The following is a 22393-nucleotide window of genomic DNA, read 5'->3' on the forward strand; positions in this document are numbered from 1 at the left end:
TGGTGTGCACGTTCCAGTGTGCACGGGCTGTGTAGTTTGCGGCACACAGGCTCTCTAGTTGAGGTGCGTGAGCTCAGCAGTTGCAGCGCGTGGGCTTAGTGGCCCCACGGCATGTGGCATCTTAATTCCCTGACCAGGGATTGAACCCGTGTCCCTTGCACTGTAAGGCAGATTCTTTACCACTGGACCCCCATAGAAGCCCCAGATAGCACTTCTGACTCTTGGATGAGCTCATCCCATATAACAATTTATCTATAATTTTATTTATCGGGCAGTTATTTTTTTTTAAGCCAAGATAATTCTAAAAGCCAAACTTGTAGTTCTCATGTACATACCTTCCCTGAAGTCTCTGGAAATCTATGAATGGAGTTAAGATTGCAGTTGTGCAGTTGGCAAGAGATTGCGGGACACTGTGAGGACTGATAAAAGGATAGAAGGACTCAAAACTTGCACAAGTGCATAGGCACTTCTTGATTCTAAGGTTACTTGAGTTTTACTTGGTGTCAAGAATGTGGTAAGGGATGGAAACTCCTGATGAGAGGTCCATTTAGAATCTCTTATTATGTCATTAAAAAATTATATTTAGGCTCAAGTTTAAGGCATTCAACATCAAAAGTCTTTTCGGTTACTGTTGAACATTGAGTAAATTCTCATTAAATTTTCCAGCCTGGTGTGAATTCTTCTTTGGAGGTGAGGAGATGCTTTAAGGAAGTTAGTCAACTTTGGATGAAGCAATACAAGAGCAAGAATAGTGGATTTCAATAACAGAAAATATAATTTTCAGAAGAGAAGTTCCATTGACTAAACCAGGTGGCAGATAAAAACTCTAGCCACAAGGCTCAGAAAATACATAAACATTAACTGGAAATCAAAAGAAAAATATTGTGAGAAGACAACATGGGAAATAGAGGTCTTCCAGCAAGTCCAGGGAGGTGAAAACATAAACTAAAGTGATTGGGGCATTAAGCAGAGCCAAATAAGCTCTTAATAATTTGGTTAATTGAATTATGCCATTTAAGAAAAAGATTACCTTCAGTTTAATATCCTCTACATGTTAATGCCTTATTTGCTTCCAATAAAAGCAAAATATGTTTTATTATTTCTTAAATCTATTAAGGGACAGGTTTGTCAAATATTTGTATAATCCTCCAAATATAACTACTCACTTGATAATGACTGCTTACTTTTTTGGGTTGCAATATATTCATTTTTTTCTTGGCCAAAATACTAATTCCTTAACAGTGACTATTAGTACAGCTAATGTAAATAAAGTTGTCAAATATTGGAATCAAATAAATTTTTATTACTTACATTATTTCTATGGAGTATAATGAACTTATATTGGGAGTAAATATCTTCTAGAAAAAAAAAGAGAAAGAGGTAGAAAACATTTTTTAAAGGAGCTTAAATATAGTTCATATAGAGCCACCTGACTTTAATTAAAAAATCTCTTGAAAAATATATTGTACATGCAAATGATACATAAAGTGTGAAAGAAAATAAAATTATTGTCAATATGTTAAAAAACTGAATCTTACTAGTAATTCTGATGTGCCTTTCTGCTCTTCAATATAACTCTTTCCAGCTGTAGATATAACTTTGGCATTTCTTAGTCAGCTAGGTATGGTCATACTAAATTCTGTCCAGTGATTTATAAGGGGAAGTGTACGGTGGGACATCTGAAACAGTGCTCAAAGGAAAGAGGTGTGTCCTTTGTCACATCCTCTTTCCTGCTGGCTGAAATACTGGCATGATTGCTGTACCATGATACATGTTCTGAAGTAAGGGGAAATCAGAGCAACAATGAATGTAGAAGTAGCTAGGTCCCAAATAAAGCTCTGAGCAGCCAGACCAATTATGGACTGATTTCTTCTGGACTTTAAGTATATGAAGGAGAAATAAGTTTCTGTTTTGTTTATACATCTATTAGTTTTATATTCTGTCACTCTCAAGTTTACTTAATCCTAATGTATACATGTTAAAAACACTTTTTCCTAGACCAGTGCGTAGCTTTTAACTTAATCGTGTTTTGTTTTTCAATGTTTTAAATATTTTAAAGGAGACAAATTAATCAGCATTAAATTTTAACCCATTTTCACTAGACTTCCCTATTCCAAGTTAATATATAATATTTATAGTGCTTTCTAATACTGCCATTTTTGAGGCTTTAGTCAAACTGTATATCTGCCTATCTATCTATCCATCCATCTTATCTATCATAAAGTAGAACATTATTCAAAGGCTTTGTTTGACACTATTTGGTAGTTTCAATCAATGATTTACTTGTTTATTCACTAAAGATGGAGAAGGTTTATAACAAATAAGAAGATAACATATGTAATTCAAAGTGACAATAACGCCATCCATCAAGTTCCAGATTTTGAGAGGTCTGTGAGAAGATAATTAAATGCCAGTGAATAAAAAAACATATGATCAGTGTACCCATACTTGGAAGGGCATATAACTTTGGTGAATACATAAATGACTCAACCATCTAAAAATATCACAAACCCTGTGACTTTCATTAGTATATTATTTTGTATGTTTTTAGGCATATTCATCATTCTGAATGGAATGAGATGAAGACTTTATTATAGTACTCAGTGTTTCTTAGGCTAATAGAAACCTCCTCAATTAAGCTAGCAGTGATGTGAAATCATTTTTGGAAGTTATTCAATATATGCACAGATAATTTATGTTATGCCGTAACTTAGCCTTCAAAAACATTCACTTTTAAATTAATTGTATTGGCTGTATTTTCTCCGTTTAAACTTAATAAGTCAAAATATTTAATTGTTAAGGATATTTGAACATGATTTACAGTATTCAAGATATTCAATTAATAAATCCTAAGGCTGATAATGTTTCTTGCAACTGAGTAGAACTTCATTTTCTTTAACTGACTATAATTGGTAACAATAGTCTAGGCAATGATTAATAGATATTGTGGAGAATGGAAATTTGACAGATTTTAAGCAATATAACCCCATTGCTAAGTTATGGAACTGTAATATCCTCATTCAGCTGCATCTTCACAAAAATAGCAAAGCATACAATAAAAAGACAGCCTATGTATCAATAATTGGCACTAGTACCTTTATAAAAGCTTTATAAGAATTCCACTGTTTAATTTGTCTAAAAGCAAACAGTGATATGATAAGTATGCTCGAATGGGAATTTATATTTAGAAGGCATTCAACAATAAATGGACTTCAGTGGAGTTCTGTGATTCAGACAGCAAAAACAGAAATATGTGTTTAAGGCAAAAGAATACGGGATGTTATTTATGTTTTGCTCCTTTAGTTTCATGCATTAATATGTTGTACTAAACAGCATGTTACTGTTGTTGAAATTCAGTGAATTTCATTTTTAAACTACTCTTGGATGTTCTCATTTTAGAAAGTCTAGGTGATTAAAGAAACTAGCCTGTTTTAATGCCACTTCATGTTATGAAATATAACATAATTAACATACGTAGACATGTTAACAGATGTAATTAATAATATCTGGGGCTATGTATAACAATTATTGTAGTCATTTAATCAAATTATTATAAATATATAAATATATAAATAAAAACAGGGCACTATGATCAAGAATTAAGGTTTCTTTGCTTGCTCACTCTTGTTTCAAACCTTGGTTATGCTCCAAGTAAAAATCACAAAATAGGCTCCTGTGGAGATCAACGTTGTCTGTATAGATCATTTATCTAGATTGAAAAAGATATCTTGATACCCATAAAGAAGATATAACAGATTCTTGGTTGGCTGTGTTGGGTTTTCGTTGCTGCATGCAGGCTTTCTCTAGTTGCGGCGAGCAGGGGCTACTCTTTGCTGCAGTGCACAAGCTTCTCATTGCAGTGGTTTCTCTTGTTGCAGAGCACGGGCTCTAGGCACGCGGGGTTCAGTAGTTTCAGCACGTGGGCTCAGTAGTTTGGCTCGTGGGCTCTAGAGCTCAGGCTCAGTAGTTTTGGCGCACGGGCTTAGTTGTTCCGCGGCATGTGGGATCTTCCCAGGCCAGGGATCGAACTTGTGTCCCCTGCACTGGCAGGCGGATTCCTAGCCACTGTGCCACTAGGGAAGTCCCATCAGTTTCATTTTTAATTTATATCTTTATATAGCTGAGATCAGAGTATATACGTCTTGATATTCTCTATTTTTCACCACCATTTTCCATGTTATTAAATTTATGTAACCATAGCTCTTAACAGCTTCATTGTTAAGCAGATATATTGTGATATACTTAACTTCTTTACAAATGTTGTGGATATTCAGGAGACTTTTGCCCATATTTTTAGTATTATAAATATTAGTGAAATAATGCTATTTGTAGCAACACGGATGGACCTAGAGATTATCATGCTAAGTGAAGTAAGTCAGAGAAAGACAAATATCATATAATATCATTTATATGTGGAATATAAAAAACGGTACAAATGAACTTATTTACAAAACAGACTCACAGACTTAGAAAACAAACATGGTTACTGAAGGGGAAAAGTGTGGGGGAGGAATAAATTAGGAGGTTGGGATTAGCAGATACAAACTACTATATATAAAATAGTAGTTGACTTCTGGTCAACACTATAAAGGGGAGAAAAATGAAAAAATATGAAGGTAAGAATTGGATAAATATTATTTATGGATTATATAATCTATCTAAAACATCACAATATAATCAAAATATAAACTATTAGAATAAAAGAGTTTCACATATTTGCCAAATTTAAAATCAGACACAAAAATTAGTATTTTTCAAACCAACAATAACTAGAAAACTTATTAAAAATAAGATATCATTCACAAGAGCCTATGCTATAAGGTATCACAGAATAAATATAATTAAGAATTTATAACATCTCTTAAGGAGAAAGCTATAAAACTCTGAAGTTATTCTATCTGTTCTAAATTTCCCCAGTTTATAATATCTTCAAATTTGGAATGTCTTATAATAATGAGGTATGGAAACATTACAGCATAATTTAATTAACAGTATTTTTTTTCTTTTTTCTTAATTGTCCATACAATAATGCTGTATCTTCCAATCAATAGCATCTTATATTCAATGAATAATGATAAAGGATACAGAAGATGATTTGAATAAGATGACTTAATATTATAAAGATGTCTACTCTTCATAAATTAAGCTACAGAGTTAATGCGATCCTAATTCTAATCCAATGAGGTTTTTCAAAAAGTTGAAAAACTCTAATTAAAATTCAAATGGAGAAATTAAAGATTATGAAAACTAGTCATACTCATAAAAAGAAACCCAGAAGTGAGGAATCTGTTCTACCAAATATTAAGAAAGGCAGGCAGTCCTCGCGCACTCACACATGACACCTCCCCACATACACACAAATAAATGACCATGCAGGCCAAAATCGTGCAAAACAGTCTAAATGATCAGTTGGAAAAATTACTATTGTTCCAGGATGATCTTTAAAAATATTTTTTCTCAAAATATTAAATTCTCCTAGTGTTAGTTATAAATGCATAGGGAAAGGAAAAAGACTAGTAAAATGAATGCTCAGTGCACTGTAAAGTAAAATATTTAGAGACTGAGAATTAAAGTCTTCTATTTATTTGTAAAATTTTTATCAAGAGTAGTTTGAACGTTTGCCTATCTTCTTCCATCACATAAATTATCATATGGAGTGAGCATCTTTTCTATGCTTCGGAGACTGTCATACTCCTTTCTAAGCACTGATCACTTCCAACATTTTATCCTTTGTGCTTCCAAGGTCTTGAAATACCTCTGTGAATTCCTTTAATGTGAACATTTTAGCTGGCAACACTTCCTCTGGAACATCTTCATCCTATTCATCAAAACCACTTTTTTCATTTATGCCAAAAAATTCACATTCACCAAGTCCCTCTAGTTTTATATATAGAGTCTCTCCAACAGCAAGACTGTCAACATTATCATGATCAGTTATTTCTTCTATAATTCCACTTACATTTGGTTCACATACAGCATTATCACTTTTCATTTCTTTTCTGCACTCTAATTTTTGTGGGACAATTCCTTCTTGTGACTATCCATTTTTTATAAAATGTCATACACGTGCGACACTAAAAGACAGCACAATTACACGCTTTGCCATCTGTGTGTGAGCTGAATAATGGAGGCACACTGACCAATCACCAACAGACTTTGAAAGAAGTGAAAGGATTGGTCTCTGATCATGATGTGCACCTCTTATTTACACAGTGCTAAGTGAAATGAAAAGCTCACAGTGAAATTTGTGCTTTATGCAATTACTCACAGTTAACTTATTCTGGCAACTAAGTTTTGAACTGTGTTGTTGAAGGACTGGTATTATTTAACTAAAGCATGGCAACTAAAACTCATGAAAATCAGAACCAGGCAACGTGAGGATTGCCTGAACTTCAAAGGCAAAGTAACAAAACTGCCCGTTATTGTCACAAGAACACACAAATAGCACTGGAGAGGAGAGAAAGCTTCGGAATAGCCTCAAATAAAGCAAGTCAATAGAGGAGAAGCATTTCTTTAGGAGGTGAACTTAGACAACTGGCTCCCTTCATGAAGAGACATACAACTAGATACCTCCTATAACAAAAAGATGGAATCTAGAAAGACTAAACTTTTAAATATTTAAGGCAAAATTATATAGTTAGCAGAAGAATATATAAAGAATATCTTTGTGGAAGTGGGATGAAAGAAGTAATTATTTTTTTAATCCATTTTTGTTTTTCCTCATCCTTTTCATTTCATTAAAATATTTTTTGACTATGTGAAATGTTAAGATGATTCTAAAATCATATCAATATACAAGATATTCTCAGAGAATCTCCCTCTGTGCATCCCTTTTACTCTATTCCCATCACACTTTTCATTCCTACTTTTTTGTTCTGCATGAACATTAAAGGAAGTTTAAAGCATATCATAAACTGAGACAGAGCATCTAAAATATATGTGACCAGACCACATAAAGGATTTTTAGAAATAAATAAGAAAAAGTCAGTAAACTGGTGGAAAAATCGTCATTTATCTGAAGAAAAAATTTGAATATCCAATACTCAAATAAAAAGGGGCTCAATCTTCACAATATTTATATTAGTCACATGTCCTAAGATCTCTACATATGTTTAAAAATGTTTAAGTACTGATTTTTGATGAGGATGTGGTACAGTGGAAATGCACATACAGTGTTTTTTGTTGTTGTATACATTTATACAATCACTTTGGAAACATCTTCCATTTCCTATCATCTACTAAAGCTGAAAATATGCATTCTTCAATAAATAGAAATTCCATTCTTGTTAAGAATGGTAAACACAAAATTAAAAATAATGGTTACTTCTGGAGCTGGAGATAAATGAGATAGATGATACTCTAAAGTTAAGAGAAATGATGTTTCATAAACTGGTTAATAGATACACTGGTATTCATCCTATCACTAATTATGGAAGGCAGAATGATTCCCAAAGACACCCACACCCTAATCCCTGGAACCTACGAATATGTTACGTTACATGATAAAAAGGGCTTTGCAGATATAATTGAGGTTAAGGATTTCAAAATAGGGAAATTATCCTGCATTATCTCAATGGGCCAAATCTAATTACATGAACTCTTAAAAGCAGAGAAGTTTTTTCAACTGGATTTAAATAAGATGTGGCAGGAGGAGATTCAAAATCTGAGGGAGGCAACCACACAAAGCACACACAAGAAGGGATGCAGGTGGCCTTGAGAAGTAGAGAGGGCCTTGGCTAATAGCCTGCAAGAAAATGGAGACCTCACTCCTATATCGGCAAGGAACCAAATTTGGCCAGCCAACTAAATGAGGCTGGCAGCAGGTTCATCCCCAGTGCCTCCAAAAAGGAACACAGTTCTGCCAATACTGTGATTCTGACCTTGTGAGATTTTAAGCAGAGGACCCAAATGAGAATAAATAATCATGAATTGATTTCTCTGGAGTGGAAAAGAAGTGAAGGTTGAAATTGGACCACATTCTAAGAGAAGTATAATTAGATAAAGTTAATGTTCCAAGCAGGATCTATATGTTCTATTTCTAATCTTCACAGAGCTTCTAAATCCTTTCTGCCTCTTAGCATAGATTTAATCATCACTCTCCCTGAAAGTGATTTAAAATGAATTCATTATGTGGCTTATTTATTTAACAGTTGAACAAGGGGAGCTTCCAAATCTAATCATAGCCTAAAACAAATAAATTACAATAATATAAACAAGCAACAGCCACAATTTAGTATATACAATTAGAATTTTATTTATACATTTTTCCATGGGTCATCAGGATTTGAAGAGATGCACTTAAATATTATGCTCTTCTGAGTTTTTCATGTCTTTTCTGTTCAAAGTAGCTAAATGTATAGAACAATTGATTTTTCTCTCCTAAAAAAGGGAGACTAAACTGTAATATGGTCTTTAAACATTCACCTCTGAAACAGTTCCTAAACTCTACACTGGATAATCAGAGAAAGAGGACATCGACGTACGCAACCAGAGATCCTGTTGGTGTGATCAAAATACTGTAGTGGTTTAACCAGTTTGTGATGAAGGCAGAAGAGGTTTGATGGGAGAACAGAAAGATTAGAACATTTTACTCAGGAAAGCTTGAAAGTTAAATTTATTTTTTTCCCTTGTTGCTTCTTAAAATTGTGACTTAGTGGTCTGCACTTGGATAAAGCTAAGAACATTTTCATGTTTAGGAACAAAGTGTCCTTGCAAACAATCATTTAAAAGGGAGTAAGCTAATGAGGAAAGGACAATAAACATTCTATCACTTATTCAATATACAGTAAAAACTTATCAAGATGCCAGGTACTGACATTTCTTGGAATGGGGAATCTCTAACAATTTATACTGCCCCATTTGAAACCTATGAGTTGAGTCATCTGAAGCACATAAGGCTGTACTCCCTTCTCACAGCAGCTTAGAAATTCTTAGCTATAGGAAGTTAGCATTTAACCTAGCAGAAAATCTGGAATCAACCCTACTTGAAGACTCATATTCATTGTGGGAGAAACATTATTATGACTTCCTGGAAAAAGACAGTTGAATTGACAATTATGCATGTATGCCTGGGATAAGTGAATCAAGTAAACCAATGAAATCTTTTTGAATCTAAATGTCTTCATATGCAAAATGAGGACACTTTTTTTTTTTAAGTTTCAAGAGGGTATTGTGAGAATTAATGAAAATGTTTAGATTGCCAGCCTCTTTTATGTTCCTGTACCCTTTATATATACTTTCCTAACTAGAACTTTTCTTTGAGATTTATGTATTGTAGATCTTCTTAATGCTACTAAAACAGTCTATCAAAGTGTAAATGTGATTATACTACACTCCTCCTTCATATCCCAAGAGTGACTACTTCCCTCATGGCTTGAACTCAAATTGTTTGGTATCAGTATACAAAAAAAAAATCCATGAGCTGGACCTAGCTACTCCCTAACTTTCATGTTTTGCTTAGAAAATACTAAATTCCTTGCTTTTTAAAATAGACACCAGGGCTTCCAAGTTTCTTTCCACTTACACTAATTAGTTTTCATGTTCCTCATTCTCTGACGTATCTGTGTGTGTGTTGGGGGGGGGAGTGGAGGTGTTCTTATCTCTAGTTATCGGTAATCTAGTTATTCTAATCCTTTAAGAGACCTCAGCTTTCACGCCCTTAGTAAATTTCCCCTGATAAAACCATCTAACACCAATTACCCTTCACCAAAAACACAAATGACTACATTATATGTTGTTCTTTTGACCCAAGCTCCGTAGATGAGATTTTAATGTCTGGCTCTTCATGGTGATTATAAGATCTTTGAGGGCAGGCAATTTGAGGACAATTATTCATATTTATAAACTTAAGTAACTAGCCTAATAAATCTCTGTTGAATTACATAGAATACACAGTATTTTGAGTAGCCAACAGTAGTACTCAGTGCATGTGAGTTAAATATCAACATTTTCAAGACAACGACAACAGAAAAGTGGTGCAAAATAAAATTAATTTTAAAGTTACTTTAAAACACTCAAATTTATATGTTTTGGGGTGTTTTTTGGGTTGTTTTTATTATTAATTAATTCTACAAATGTTTATTAAGATTATACTTGGTGGGCTTCCCTGGTGGCGCAGTGGTTAAGAATCCGCCTGCCAATGCAGGGGGCACAGGTTCAAGCCCTGGTCCAGGAAGATCCCACATGCCGCGGAACAACTAAGTCCGTGGGCCACAACTACTGAGCCTGCACTCTAGAGCCCACGAGCCACAACTACTAAAGCCTGCACACATAGAGCCCGTGCTCAGCAACAAGAAAAGGCACCACAATGAGAAGCCCGCACACCACAACAAAGAGTAGCCCCTGCTCACCACCAACTAGAGTAAGCCTGAGAGCAGCAACAAAGACCCCACACAGCCAAAACTAAATTAATTAATTTAAAAACAAAAAGATTATACTTGGTCAAAGAATATGCTAGGAATTAAGAATATAAAAATGAATTGGATACAATCTCTGCAGTGAATGGAGGTCATCAAACACTGGGAAAAGTTCAATATGTAAAACAATAAAATATATATATATCTAGGTCCAGAAAGTCCAACAAAGAAAGGCAATCTGGAGCTGGTTGTGACTGTAGATTTCGTGAAGAATTTGTGCCGAGTCTATTAAATTAATATAATGTTACTCATTCTGGAAGCCATCAGTCATGCCCACACATTGTGGTGGAGGGGGGGAGCGGTGGTGGTGGTACTATCTACTAAAAGTGAACGAAGAAAGTCAGGGTTTCCCCAAATACCACTGCTTGTTTACTTTCATAAAAGATTTCTGGCATTCTACTTGAGAAGAATCATCTTTTTCAGAAGAGCGTACATTCAGAGATGAATTGACCATGAAGCTAAAGATTCACAGCTCCTCATTCAATAGGTTCCTTCAAAGGGCTTTAGCAATGTGTTCACTTTGCTCTTTATAGTGCCTGTGTAAAATTTCAAAATTAAGATGGTGTTTGTTTTTACTTTGCCCCTCTGCCTCCATCAGACTTAGTCTAGAGTCTACAGCGTAAGTGTGGATGCAGGTATTTCTGGAATAAAGATATGGTCAAGGGGAGTAGGGAGTCTTGTGAGATGTTCAAATGGTGACAGTCCTGGCTACTTACAGTTAAGATACTGCTAGAACCCTCAGTGTGGAAATGAATTCTAGGAAATAAAATGGAATCATTCCAGATATATTTATTCATGAACTTCTAAATTTATTCAACAATTATTTACTGAGCACCTTTCATGGGTGAGGAACCATGCTAGGAACTAGAAATATACTGATGAACGAAAGAGGCATAACCCCACACTGATGGTTCTGACTTCATTCCTTTCTAACAGTACCTGTGCTCACTCTGCTATACGTTTATGAACCTTTCTTTTTATTCTCATTCTAGGGTTACTGTGACAACATTCCTGGCATCATGATGTAAGCCTAGGCACAGAGGATGTGTTCACTCTTTGAATGTTGTTTACAGCAGGAAGCAATGATGTAGATGTAAAGAAGAAAAGATCTATCCAAAACTATTACCTCCATAGAAAATGTTTTAAATTATTTTTATAAAAAGAGGTGATTAAGGAGTACTCACCTAAATAATATATAGGGAAAGTGTTATAGAGATGTCAAAAAGTAAATTATAAAGAGCATAATGGTATTTTTTTCTGGATTTTGCAGCATTTGAGGCAATTTCCAGTTTTATTAGCTTTGTAATTTATGATGATTTCTCCTCATTCTAAATAAATATTAATTTGTCTATCCAATATTATTTATAATATGTATCCTTTATTTTATATTGTATAAACTTCAAGGCTCCCAAAACCTGAATCTACTGACGGCTATAGTAATGTAGAAATTCATTGTTTATATAGCTTTTTACATATAGTTTCTCAACTACTCCTCTTCTAAATGTGTATTTTGCATCTGCATTTTGCTTCTGAGTAAGAAATTATGGTTCAAAGACTTAAAGACATCTATCTCCCAGGGTCATTCAAGTGAACTGAGGCTCTTCCCACTCCAAGCCCAGGACTTCCCCATATAGAAAAATTTTCCCTATTCACACTGAAGCAGCTAAGTTTGCTAAATTTTGCAGAGCTTTGCTATTTATTTTTTCAAATACATTCTTACATAATGATGAAAATGTTTTTTCTACGTTATTACCCTGACTCTCCAACACATTTCTGACAGAGTGTATAAAGCATACTCTTATCACAGTGTGTTTGATGACTTGCCTAAGGTCAGGGATATGCTTAATTTCAACTAGACTCTTGGTGTATTTTAAAAAAATCATGTACAGAATTCTTTCATAAAATAATCATATGCTCCTCGAGAAGCAAAAGAACAATGTATACCCAAAGACTTTTCAAGGGTTTGTCAGTAAGCAATTAGAATTTACTCACAAAACTGCAGTGATTTGTTTTTATAATACTTTATGACACTGTATCTTTGTATTTCTAATGTAGGATTTTAATGTTTTTACCACCAAAGGAGAGAGTAAGGATTATGTCAGTGAACTGGAAAATCAGAAAGCTCATTGTACATTCAGTATTTCCTAGACATTGTACATTCAATATTTCCTAGACAAGCTTTTTATGAGCAACTTGTTCTAGTAAACTCTAAAGTAAGATGACAGCATACATGTGAAAAATATTAAACATTCAATAGTTCAAAAAGATTGAAAGATAGTGGTAGTTTTTACTAAATAGTGAATGATAAAATAAATTTTAAATTACATATATTAAATAAAGAGATTATACATCTTTGAAACATGAATATTGTAGCATAAAATGCCTTGTTAATCACAAAACACCAAAGAAATGTTATTTCATGCAAAATGCAAATGACAGAGGAAAAATAACATAAGTGAATATTCAATAATTAATTGAGAAACAAAGTACAAATTACCCAAGCCTGTTTTAGTACAAGAATTTAGTGATAATTACTAGCATATACTAAACTTTATCCCTCAGAATACACTACGCTAAAATTAAATAGAAATTATATTCTTTGCTTTCTGCTGTTATATGTAACTTCTATATAATATTAGCAAAAATGAATATAACTCAGAATTTCAGTTAAATTAATTTTCCAGGTTTTGGGGGATGCTCCAGGATAGATGAAACAATTACAGTCTGTGCTTAGTTTCTATCACACCATGTATACAGGGAAAACAGGATGGATTATTAATCCATGGAAAATACAAGCCATTATTTAGAGTGTGCAGGTGTTCCTTTGATAGAAAACAAAAGTTTGTCATAACTACTATTTATCAGCTCCCTCCTACATCTTTAATTCTAGATTTTCTTCACCCTCAGCCTGTACTTACACTGGACTGGGATTCTTGCCTGCTACAGTTCCAGAGATTTTTATCTCTGTAAGGTATGAGCCCTTTGTGGGCTTACCTTTATTGGGCTAGGGTTACTGCAATACTCTATTCACAATTATCACCAGGCACAAAACATCAAAAGACATTCTAGAGAATCTCTTGAGTTCATGACTTACTTCCAGCTTTCCAAGGATATCAGAATCAATAAATCTTCTATTTACCTCTGACCCACTGGCAAGAAGAGCCCACACTGGCCAGTGGTGTACCTCTTTTAGGAACCAGGGACTGAGGCTGGGCAGGGCCTACCTGAGTAGGAACAAGGAACACACCCTCCATGAGTGGGTAATCTGTGAAAAGGTGCAAGAGGAGCCAATACTATGTTCACTCCATGGTCTGGTTCTAAGTCCTTAAGATTTTGGAGGTGTGGTGTCAAATCACATATTCTTGGGTATAAGAATCTAACTGAAAGTGCAGCACGAACGTTTGCCAAGTCCAATCAGCAAAATGTCATCAATATAGTAAAGACTACCAAGTTCAGATAACTTAGTTTCCTGTAGTCCATATGCCTACTGAAACATGGAGAGTAAATGTGAACTGCATTTGATCCTTCTCATGGAGGGAACTGAAAAGACAATTGCCAGAGCAGCAGCCCGTAACATTTTTTCCATTATTACCAACAAAATACCACATCTGCCCTAGCAACTATGAGTAAGGTTATGATTTCTTGGTATAAGATGTACTTATCTAGTGTGATTCACCACAATCCATGTGTTGCTGATTTCTTTCAGGGACACACAGGAGAGCTGAATGGGGAAATGGCAGGCACTGACACCCCTGAACCCTTTAAGTTTTTCATGGAGGTCCTTTCTAATTTCTGAATTTTCCCTGGGATATGGCTTATAACTTCTGATTTACTTCTTGGGTGGTTTGGGGATCAGGTTTAGGGATTACCTATTAGCCCTTCCTAACATGATGGGTCTTAACTCCAGTCAGGAAACAAATATGGGAGTTCCATTAGATATCATGCGTATCTATCCCAATTATGTACTCTAGAACTAAAGAAATAACAATAGTGTGGGTCCACAAATCCACAGGCCTCAGGCAAGGTAAACTTCTTTTAAGACTTCATAGTATGAATGGATGGATGGATGGATGGATGGATGGATGGACAGACGGACAGACAGATACACAGAGAAATATGTAGATAGGTTGATAGATAGACAAATTTTCACCTTGCCAAATAAGCCCTCTTCCTTATGGAAGGACCATGATGTCATTTGGATCCCCTGACATTTCAGATCCTATATTTAAAAGCCTTCACGTGGCTTTATAATTTCTCTTCCTTCAATGCACAGTTCCCTGGTAAATGCCTATGGGTTGCTTAGAAAAAGACTGGAGAAATATTTATTTCATATTATTGAGGTGATACTGTAGAGAAGTGTTTCAAGAGGACAGAGCATCCTCTTCAGTCTGTGAACTGGCTTAGACCTAGAAACTGGTGAGATATGAGAATTTTCCATTGTAGCATCTGACATCTTGTACTCTTGATATTTTCAGGAAAATAAACACATTTACAGTAAAATACAACTAAAAGTACGAAGTTAAACTGTATTTGTCCACTCATATGTTCTAATTATCTATTTCTGTTTAACAAATTAGTCCAAAACTTACTGGCTTAAAACAAATGCTTAATTTTGCTCACAATATTGTGGGTCAGAAATTCAGGAAAAGCTCAGCTGGCTGATTGTGTCTGATCCATGTGCCATCTGGGCTTGAGAAGTTGGCAGCCAAGATGGTTTTTATTCACATTTCTAGTCAATATGGCTCACTGTCGTTTTTGTCTCTGTCTCTCTCTCTCTCCCCACATGGCATTTCATTTCCTGCCTTTTCTACGTGGTCTGAACTTCTCATATCAGGTTTCTTATATGACAGCTAAGGTACCACCACCACCACCTCCCCTCAAACACATATTTCTATAGCAAATTTTTCAAGAAGTAGGGTGGTAGAAGCTGCCAGTCTCTTAAGACCTAGACCAGGAAACTTGTGCAGTGACACATCTACCATTCTGTTGGTCAAAGAGAGAGGCCACCCAGATACAAGGGAGGACGTTTAGATGCTACCTCTCATTAGGAGTGTCAACCTGGGTCTGTCGTGGTTGCCCATGGGAAACTCAAAGATTAAGGTAACCTTTTTGCCACTCCAGATCTCCTGTTCATTATATCAATAGTAAATAGAATCCTGAAGTGGCATAATATGGCCTCTGGCATTTTAAAAGAATATAATTTCCATGAATTGCAGGAAATTTAGCTAGATGGAAGCATCTTTAAAAATCTATCCAAGCCTACATATTATATCAAACACTGACTCAATCAAAAATTCTGAGGCCCCATCACTGGTGTATCTCTTAAAGCTTTAGTGAAGGGTGCGTGACACCAAAGTAGGAAGCATTCTTCACCCTTATGCAATAAATCCATTCTTACAATCCCATCATTTCTGTAGCCTTCTGAGTCCTTTTTCAGTACTCTACTCTGATAATCACAGCACATCATCACATTTACAGTTGGCCATCATTATGTTTACAATTTTGGAATCATCTGAGCAGAGTGTTATGACTAGTTCCATGCGTCCTGGGTAAGAAAGTTAAACACAATTCATGAAGATGTATTCTCATGCCAATAAATTCCTCCCTGCCAAGTTTCTCATTCTGCCCACAAGTCCAATATCAACAAGACCTACTCCCTCATGTGTTCCTCTGTTTTCCTTCTGGTTTGTATTAACTGGGAACTCCAATTATCCTACAAGGCCTTTCCTTACAGCAGAAATTCTATTTCCCTGTTGGTATGTGCTGAGAAGTGACTCCAGTTATTGGTCCAAGGGCAATAAGCAAAAGCAGACGTGGAGCTTGACAAAGACAAGCCTTATCTTGCATTGCTCTCTTCCAACAAGTGGGAGGGGTTAAGTCCTCCACCGGGTCCAGGGGATTAATGAGAATCTGGAGGTTCAAGATTCTCACAGTCATCTATTTAAATGACCCAATCACAGACCTCTGACTTGTACTATTTTCCTTAGAGGGCCTGAGGACTCGGCATAAAGTGTCTTTAAAAACTATGAGTTCAATATTTTTTGAGCTCTGCCACTCATACAATTAAATCCAGGACTTGGTTTTCTCCACAGTATCCTTATTGTTCTAAGAAGCATGAATCTCTTTAACTCAGCCATGAGTTAAAGCTTGCCCAGCATGACTTAAGGAACTTAGTTACCCAGTTATCCAACACTTCAACTTCAACTTCTACATGTGCCTTATCACAGCCCTCCACTCATGACAGCCTAGAAAAGTTTGATCATTTTGTATGCCTGGTCTAATCGCCACTTCACCACAATGCGGTCCTTTTGTCATCAGATAGGTAAAGTGGTCCACTTCCAGAATGCTATGTTATGCAGAGTGGGGCTGTTCTTATCACCACATTCTTAGTCTGTGTTTCCTTCCAAAGGCTCAGTTTGAGTTAAGGTCTTACCTACAGGCTATTTGACTTGAATGTGACTCCAGAGAGAAGGAGTGAGAATAGAGTGAAACAAGGAAGGAGAAAAGGCCAATACAAAGATACAGTTTTCAGTTGGCAACCTCTGTGGAGGACTAGTATTCTAATCCTCTAGAAACTTCTGAGGAATCCTATAAACAGGTCCATTAGGGAGGAAATGGAGATGCTGCCTTAATCATTCTGTTTCTATTCTGACTGGGTAAAGGCTTCGCAGGGCCACAGGCTCTGCTGCCCTTGGGGATACACATGTATGAGTCAAAAAAGGCTCCTGTAAGATCCCAAGCTGCACCATCAGAGAAGTTCCAGTTCCAGGCAGGAACCAGAGAAATGTGGTGCCTGCTAAGGTGGGGCCTTTTCAGCATGAAGCGTGTCAAAGCTTGTGTAGAACTCTTGCTCTGTGACATGAATCAAACATGAGGCCAGTAGGATCTTAGATATTGCTCAAGAGCCCATCTGAGAAAAAGTCCAAGAGAGAGATGACATGAGATATAAAAAAAGGTGATAGACTTTAACCATGAAGTAAATACAACAAAACTTGGCGATGGCTTTATATACTTGGTGTAAAGGGTAGGAGGATTCAAATATTCTGGATTTTGGAACCCTGTGTCTGAAAAAGCTGAACCAAAAATAGGTTTGGGGTTAAAAACCAATTTCAATGGCTTCCCATGAAATGGAGCAGGACCCTGTGGTCCTTGCCCCCCACCCCCACCCCATGTCCGCAGCCTGCCTTTTGTCTGTGGAAAAACTGTAGCTGAAGAATAAGTTTAATCAGAGAAGTGAGAAAATGCAGAAACAAAGGAAAACAGTCTCCATTTCTCTAGGAGGTGGGTCAAAAAGGATCTTGCTATGATTTATGTCATAGAGTGTTCTGCCCATGTTTTCCTCTAAGAGTTTTATAGTGTCTGGCCTTACATTTAGGTCTTTAATCCATTTTGAGTTTATTTTTGTGTATGGTGTTAGGGAGTGTTCTAATTTCATTCTTTTACGTGTAGTTGTCCAGTTTTCCCAGCACCACTTATTGAAGAGGCTGTCTTTTCTCCATTGTATATTCTTGCCTCCTTTATCAAAGATAAGGTGACCATATGTGTGTGGGTTTATCTCTGGGCTTTCTATCCTGTTCCATTGATCTATATTTCTGTTTTTGTGCCAGTACCACACTGTCTTGATTATTGTAGCTTTGTAGTATAGTCTTAAGTCCGGGAGGCTGATTCCTACAGCTCCGTTTTTCTTTCTCAAGATTCCTTTGGCTATTTGGGGTCTTCTGTGTTTCCATAGAAATTGTGAAATTTTTTATTCTAGTTCTGTGAAAAATGCCATTGGTAGTTTGATAGGGATTGCACTGAATCTGCAGATTTCTTTGGGTACTACAGTCATTTTCACAATGTTGATATTTCTAACCCAAGAACATGGTATATCTCTCCATCTGTTTGTATCATCTTTCATTTCTTTCATCCATGTCTTATAGCTTTCTGCATACAGGTCTTCTGTCTCCTTAGGTAGGTTTATTCCTAGGTATTTTATTCTTTTTCTTGCAATGGTAAATGGGAGTGTTTCCTTAATTTCTCTTTCAGATTTTTTATCATTAGTGTATAGGAATGCCAGAGATTTCTGTGCATTACTTTTGTATCCTGCTAATTTACCAAATTCATTGATTAGCTCTAGTAGTTTTCTGGTAGCATCTTTAGGATTCTCTATGTATGGTATCATGTCATCTGCAAATAGTGACAGTTTTACTTCTTCTTTTCCAATTTAGATTCCTTTTATTTCTTTTTCATCTCTGATTGCTGTGGCTAAAACTTCCAAAACTATGTTGAATAATAGTGGTGAGAGTGGGCCACCTTGTCCTGTTCCTGATCTTAGTGGAAATGGTTTCAGTTTTTCACCATGGAGAACCATGTTGGCTGTGGGTTTGTCATATATGGCCTTTATTATGTTGAGGTAACTTCCCTCTATGCCTACTTTCTGGAGGGTTTTTATCATAAATGGGTGTTGAATTTTGTCAATTCATCAATAATAAATGTAACTGTATAATAGTAAAGTTATTGCCTATTGTCTATTTTTCTGGATGGGAGACTCTGGATCATCAAATCAGGTTAGAATTACAGTTTAAAAATATTAAGTAACCCAATACAATAAGAATATATTAAGTAGGAAACAGGCTTACAAGTTTAGGACTCATCGATTAATTAAGTCATTCTTACGACAAATATTTTCTGAGCACCCTCCACATATGAGACACTAGATGAAAGCATAACTTCCCTAGAGATGCTGAGCTGAATACTGGTTTAACAACACACTGCATATTCAATGTAACTCACTGTTTAGATGAACAGCCAATATATACTATATATAGTTATTATTATAAACAGGGGATTTTCATCTTTGTAAGTTTTAGTAATAAAGAAGCTTAATGGGTATTGGTGTAGATATATGTTAACAATATTGATATGTTAGCTATTTGAACCAAATAGTAATTCTAAATCAGTCAAGTTAATTCCTTTTGGGTTTTATGAATTCTCCTTGTCAATCTTAGTCTATAATAGTTTTCCTTTTCTTCTATTTTTTCTAAATAAAATTACTTTTTCTTTGGTCTGGAGAATATTTCAATTCTTTTGTTTCATGAACTCCACCTACCTGAAGACAGACTGGGCTTGTGGATATTAAGCAGGTGTCAATATACTTTTTTAAACTCAGGTCTGAAGCTTGCTGAAGAAGCAAGATTCCTTCCTGATCTTTTGATTAGAATCAAGCATGATCTGTTTAATACTCAACAGAACTTGCTATTTTAGCAATAAAATTTCCAGAAGAATTTCAGGGGCTTATTTCCAATTTTGTTTTGGCTCTCAACACACAGATTCATACCCATCCCACTAACCCTTTCATTAATGCATTTACTAGGTCGTCTGACTCTTATTTCCACTGGCCTTGGAGGACTGTGCCACTTCCAAATATCCTAGACTCTTCACTCGTCTTCTCTAAACCAGCACACAGACTATAAGGGAAAACCAAAACTTGACATGACTAGTGAGTAAGAAGTCTTTATCCTCAATTTTTCTGTCTTTTTAAGTGCGTGTTAACCAACTCTTTTCCAGAATTCACATCTATTTATAATTAGATTGCCAAGTCAATGAACACTCCATTTCAGATCTTAGCATTCTGATGTTTGAAAAGGCCATTGACTTATTTGTGAAACCGTAGGAAATGCTGAAAAATCAGTGGCTGATTTTTGGCAACATGCATGTTTTAGTCGCAGCCTGGGTCTTAGAAATCTTAGAGAACTAAGTAACAAAAAGACAGGATGTTCACATCTGAGGAATGTAATCACTATGCTTGTCCGTGTCTCTCTCCAGGCAGATTAGTTAGAACTGATATTTCCACTTTTATTTCACTTTCTTTAAATCTAGTGACCATCTTCCAGTATATATATATTTGGCTACAAGTCTTCCAAAGCCATGCCTTAGTGGGCATGTGAACTAATTATGGAAGTACTACAAGCAACAGTCACATCGGCTGTGATACTCTGGAATGTTATGGTCTACCACATTCTCACGCTAAAGTGAAAGAATCCTCATTATCAGGCACCATGTCTGAACCCTACAGTCAGTAAGAATTTGCTGCTAGTAAATCCATTCAAGAGCATTAACATATATTCTAGGCAGGGCTGCTTTTAAAAGAGAAACTCATTCCAAACTAGTTCAAAAGGTGATTATTTCTATACCTGTTGCTATGTAAATAAATATGATGTATGCATATATACAAAATAAATAATATCAATAGAGTTAACAGTTATTTTAAACAATAACTAAGGACTAGCCACTGAGCTGATAATTTAACAAGGATTCTCTGAATTCTCACAAAAACCATATTTCTGTGCTCATTTTATAGTTGCTTCCTCTGGTAAAAATTCCATAATCTGACTGGTTTCTGTGTCTAATTTAATTGGTTTGCATATCTCATTTTAAAACTACCAAGAGATAACTAATGGTCTGAATTAGGTTTAGAGGACAGTTTCTTATCCATGTAGATTTTTAATCCTATAAAACTGTTAAAGAGGTCAATTTTTAAAAATTGCTTAAGCTCTGATTGATGATATAACTTTTCATGTGATATTTCTGACCTAAAATTTAATGGAAATCCTAAAATAAATTAGTCAAATAAATATATTTGTACAATATACAGACTACACTACAAAGCTACAGTAATCAAGACAATATGGTGCTGGCACAAAAACAGAAATATAGATCAATGGAATAAGATAGAAAGCCCAGAGATAGACCCACATACCTATGGTCAACTAATCTATGACAAAGGAGGCAAGGATGTACAATGGAGAAAAGACAGTCTCTTCAATAAGTGGTGCTGGGAAAACTGGACAGCTACATGTAAAAGAATGAAATTAGAACACTCCCTGACACCATACACAAAAATAAACTCAAAATGGATTAGAGACCTACATGTAAGACCGGACAAAATAAAACTCTTAGAGGAAAACATAGGAAGAACACTCTTTGACATAAATCACAGCAAGATCTTTTTTGAGCAACCTCCTAGAGTAATGGAAATAAAAGCAAAAATAAACAAATGGGACCTAATGAAACTTCAAAACTTTTTCACAGCAAAGCAAACCATAAACAAGATTAAAAGACAACCCTCAGAATGGGAGAAAATATTTGCAAATGAATCAACGGACAAAGGATTAATCTCCAAAATATATAAACAGCTCATGCAGCTCAATATTAAAAAAACACACAACCCAATCCAAAAGTGGGCAGAAGACCTAAATAGACATTTCTCCAAAGAAGACATACAGATTGCCAAGAAGCACATGAAAAGCTGCTCAACATCACTAATTATTAGAGAAATGCAAATCAAAACTACAATGAGGTATCACCTCACACCAATTAGAATGAGCATCATCAGAAAATCTACAAACAACAAATGCTGGAGATGGGGTGGAGAAAAGGGAACACTCTTGCACTGTTGGTGGGAATGTAAGTTAATACAGCCACTCTGGAGAACAGTATGGAGTTCCCTTAAAAAACCTAAAAATAGAATTACCATATGATCCAGCAATCCCACTACTGGGCATATACCCAGAGAAAACCATAATTCAAAAAGACACATGCACCCCAATGTTCACTGCAACACTGTTTACAATAGCCAGGTTATGGAAGCAACCTAAAGGTCCATCGACAGACGAATGGATAAAGAAGCTGTGGTACGTATATACAATGGAATATTACTCAGCCGTAAAAAGGAACAAAATTGGGTCATTTGTTGAGACGTGGATGGATCTAGAGACTGTCACACAGAGTGAAGTAAGTCAGAAAGAGAAAAACAAATATCGTATATTAATGCATATATGTGGAACCTTGAAAAATGGTACAGATGAACCGGTTTGCAGGGCAGAAATTGAGACACAGATGTAGAGAACAAACATATGGACACCAAGGGGAGAAAGAGGCGACGGGTGGGGGTGGTGTGATGAACTGGGCAATTGGGATTGACATATATACACTGA

The sequence above is a fragment of the Neophocaena asiaeorientalis genome, unplaced genomic scaffold, assembly GCF_003031525.2.
Source record: "Neophocaena asiaeorientalis asiaeorientalis breed wild unplaced genomic scaffold, Neophocaena_asiaeorientalis_V1.1 scaffold378, whole genome shotgun sequence".
In the NCBI taxonomy this organism is placed as follows: domain Eukaryota; kingdom Metazoa; phylum Chordata; class Mammalia; order Artiodactyla; family Phocoenidae; genus Neophocaena; species Neophocaena asiaeorientalis.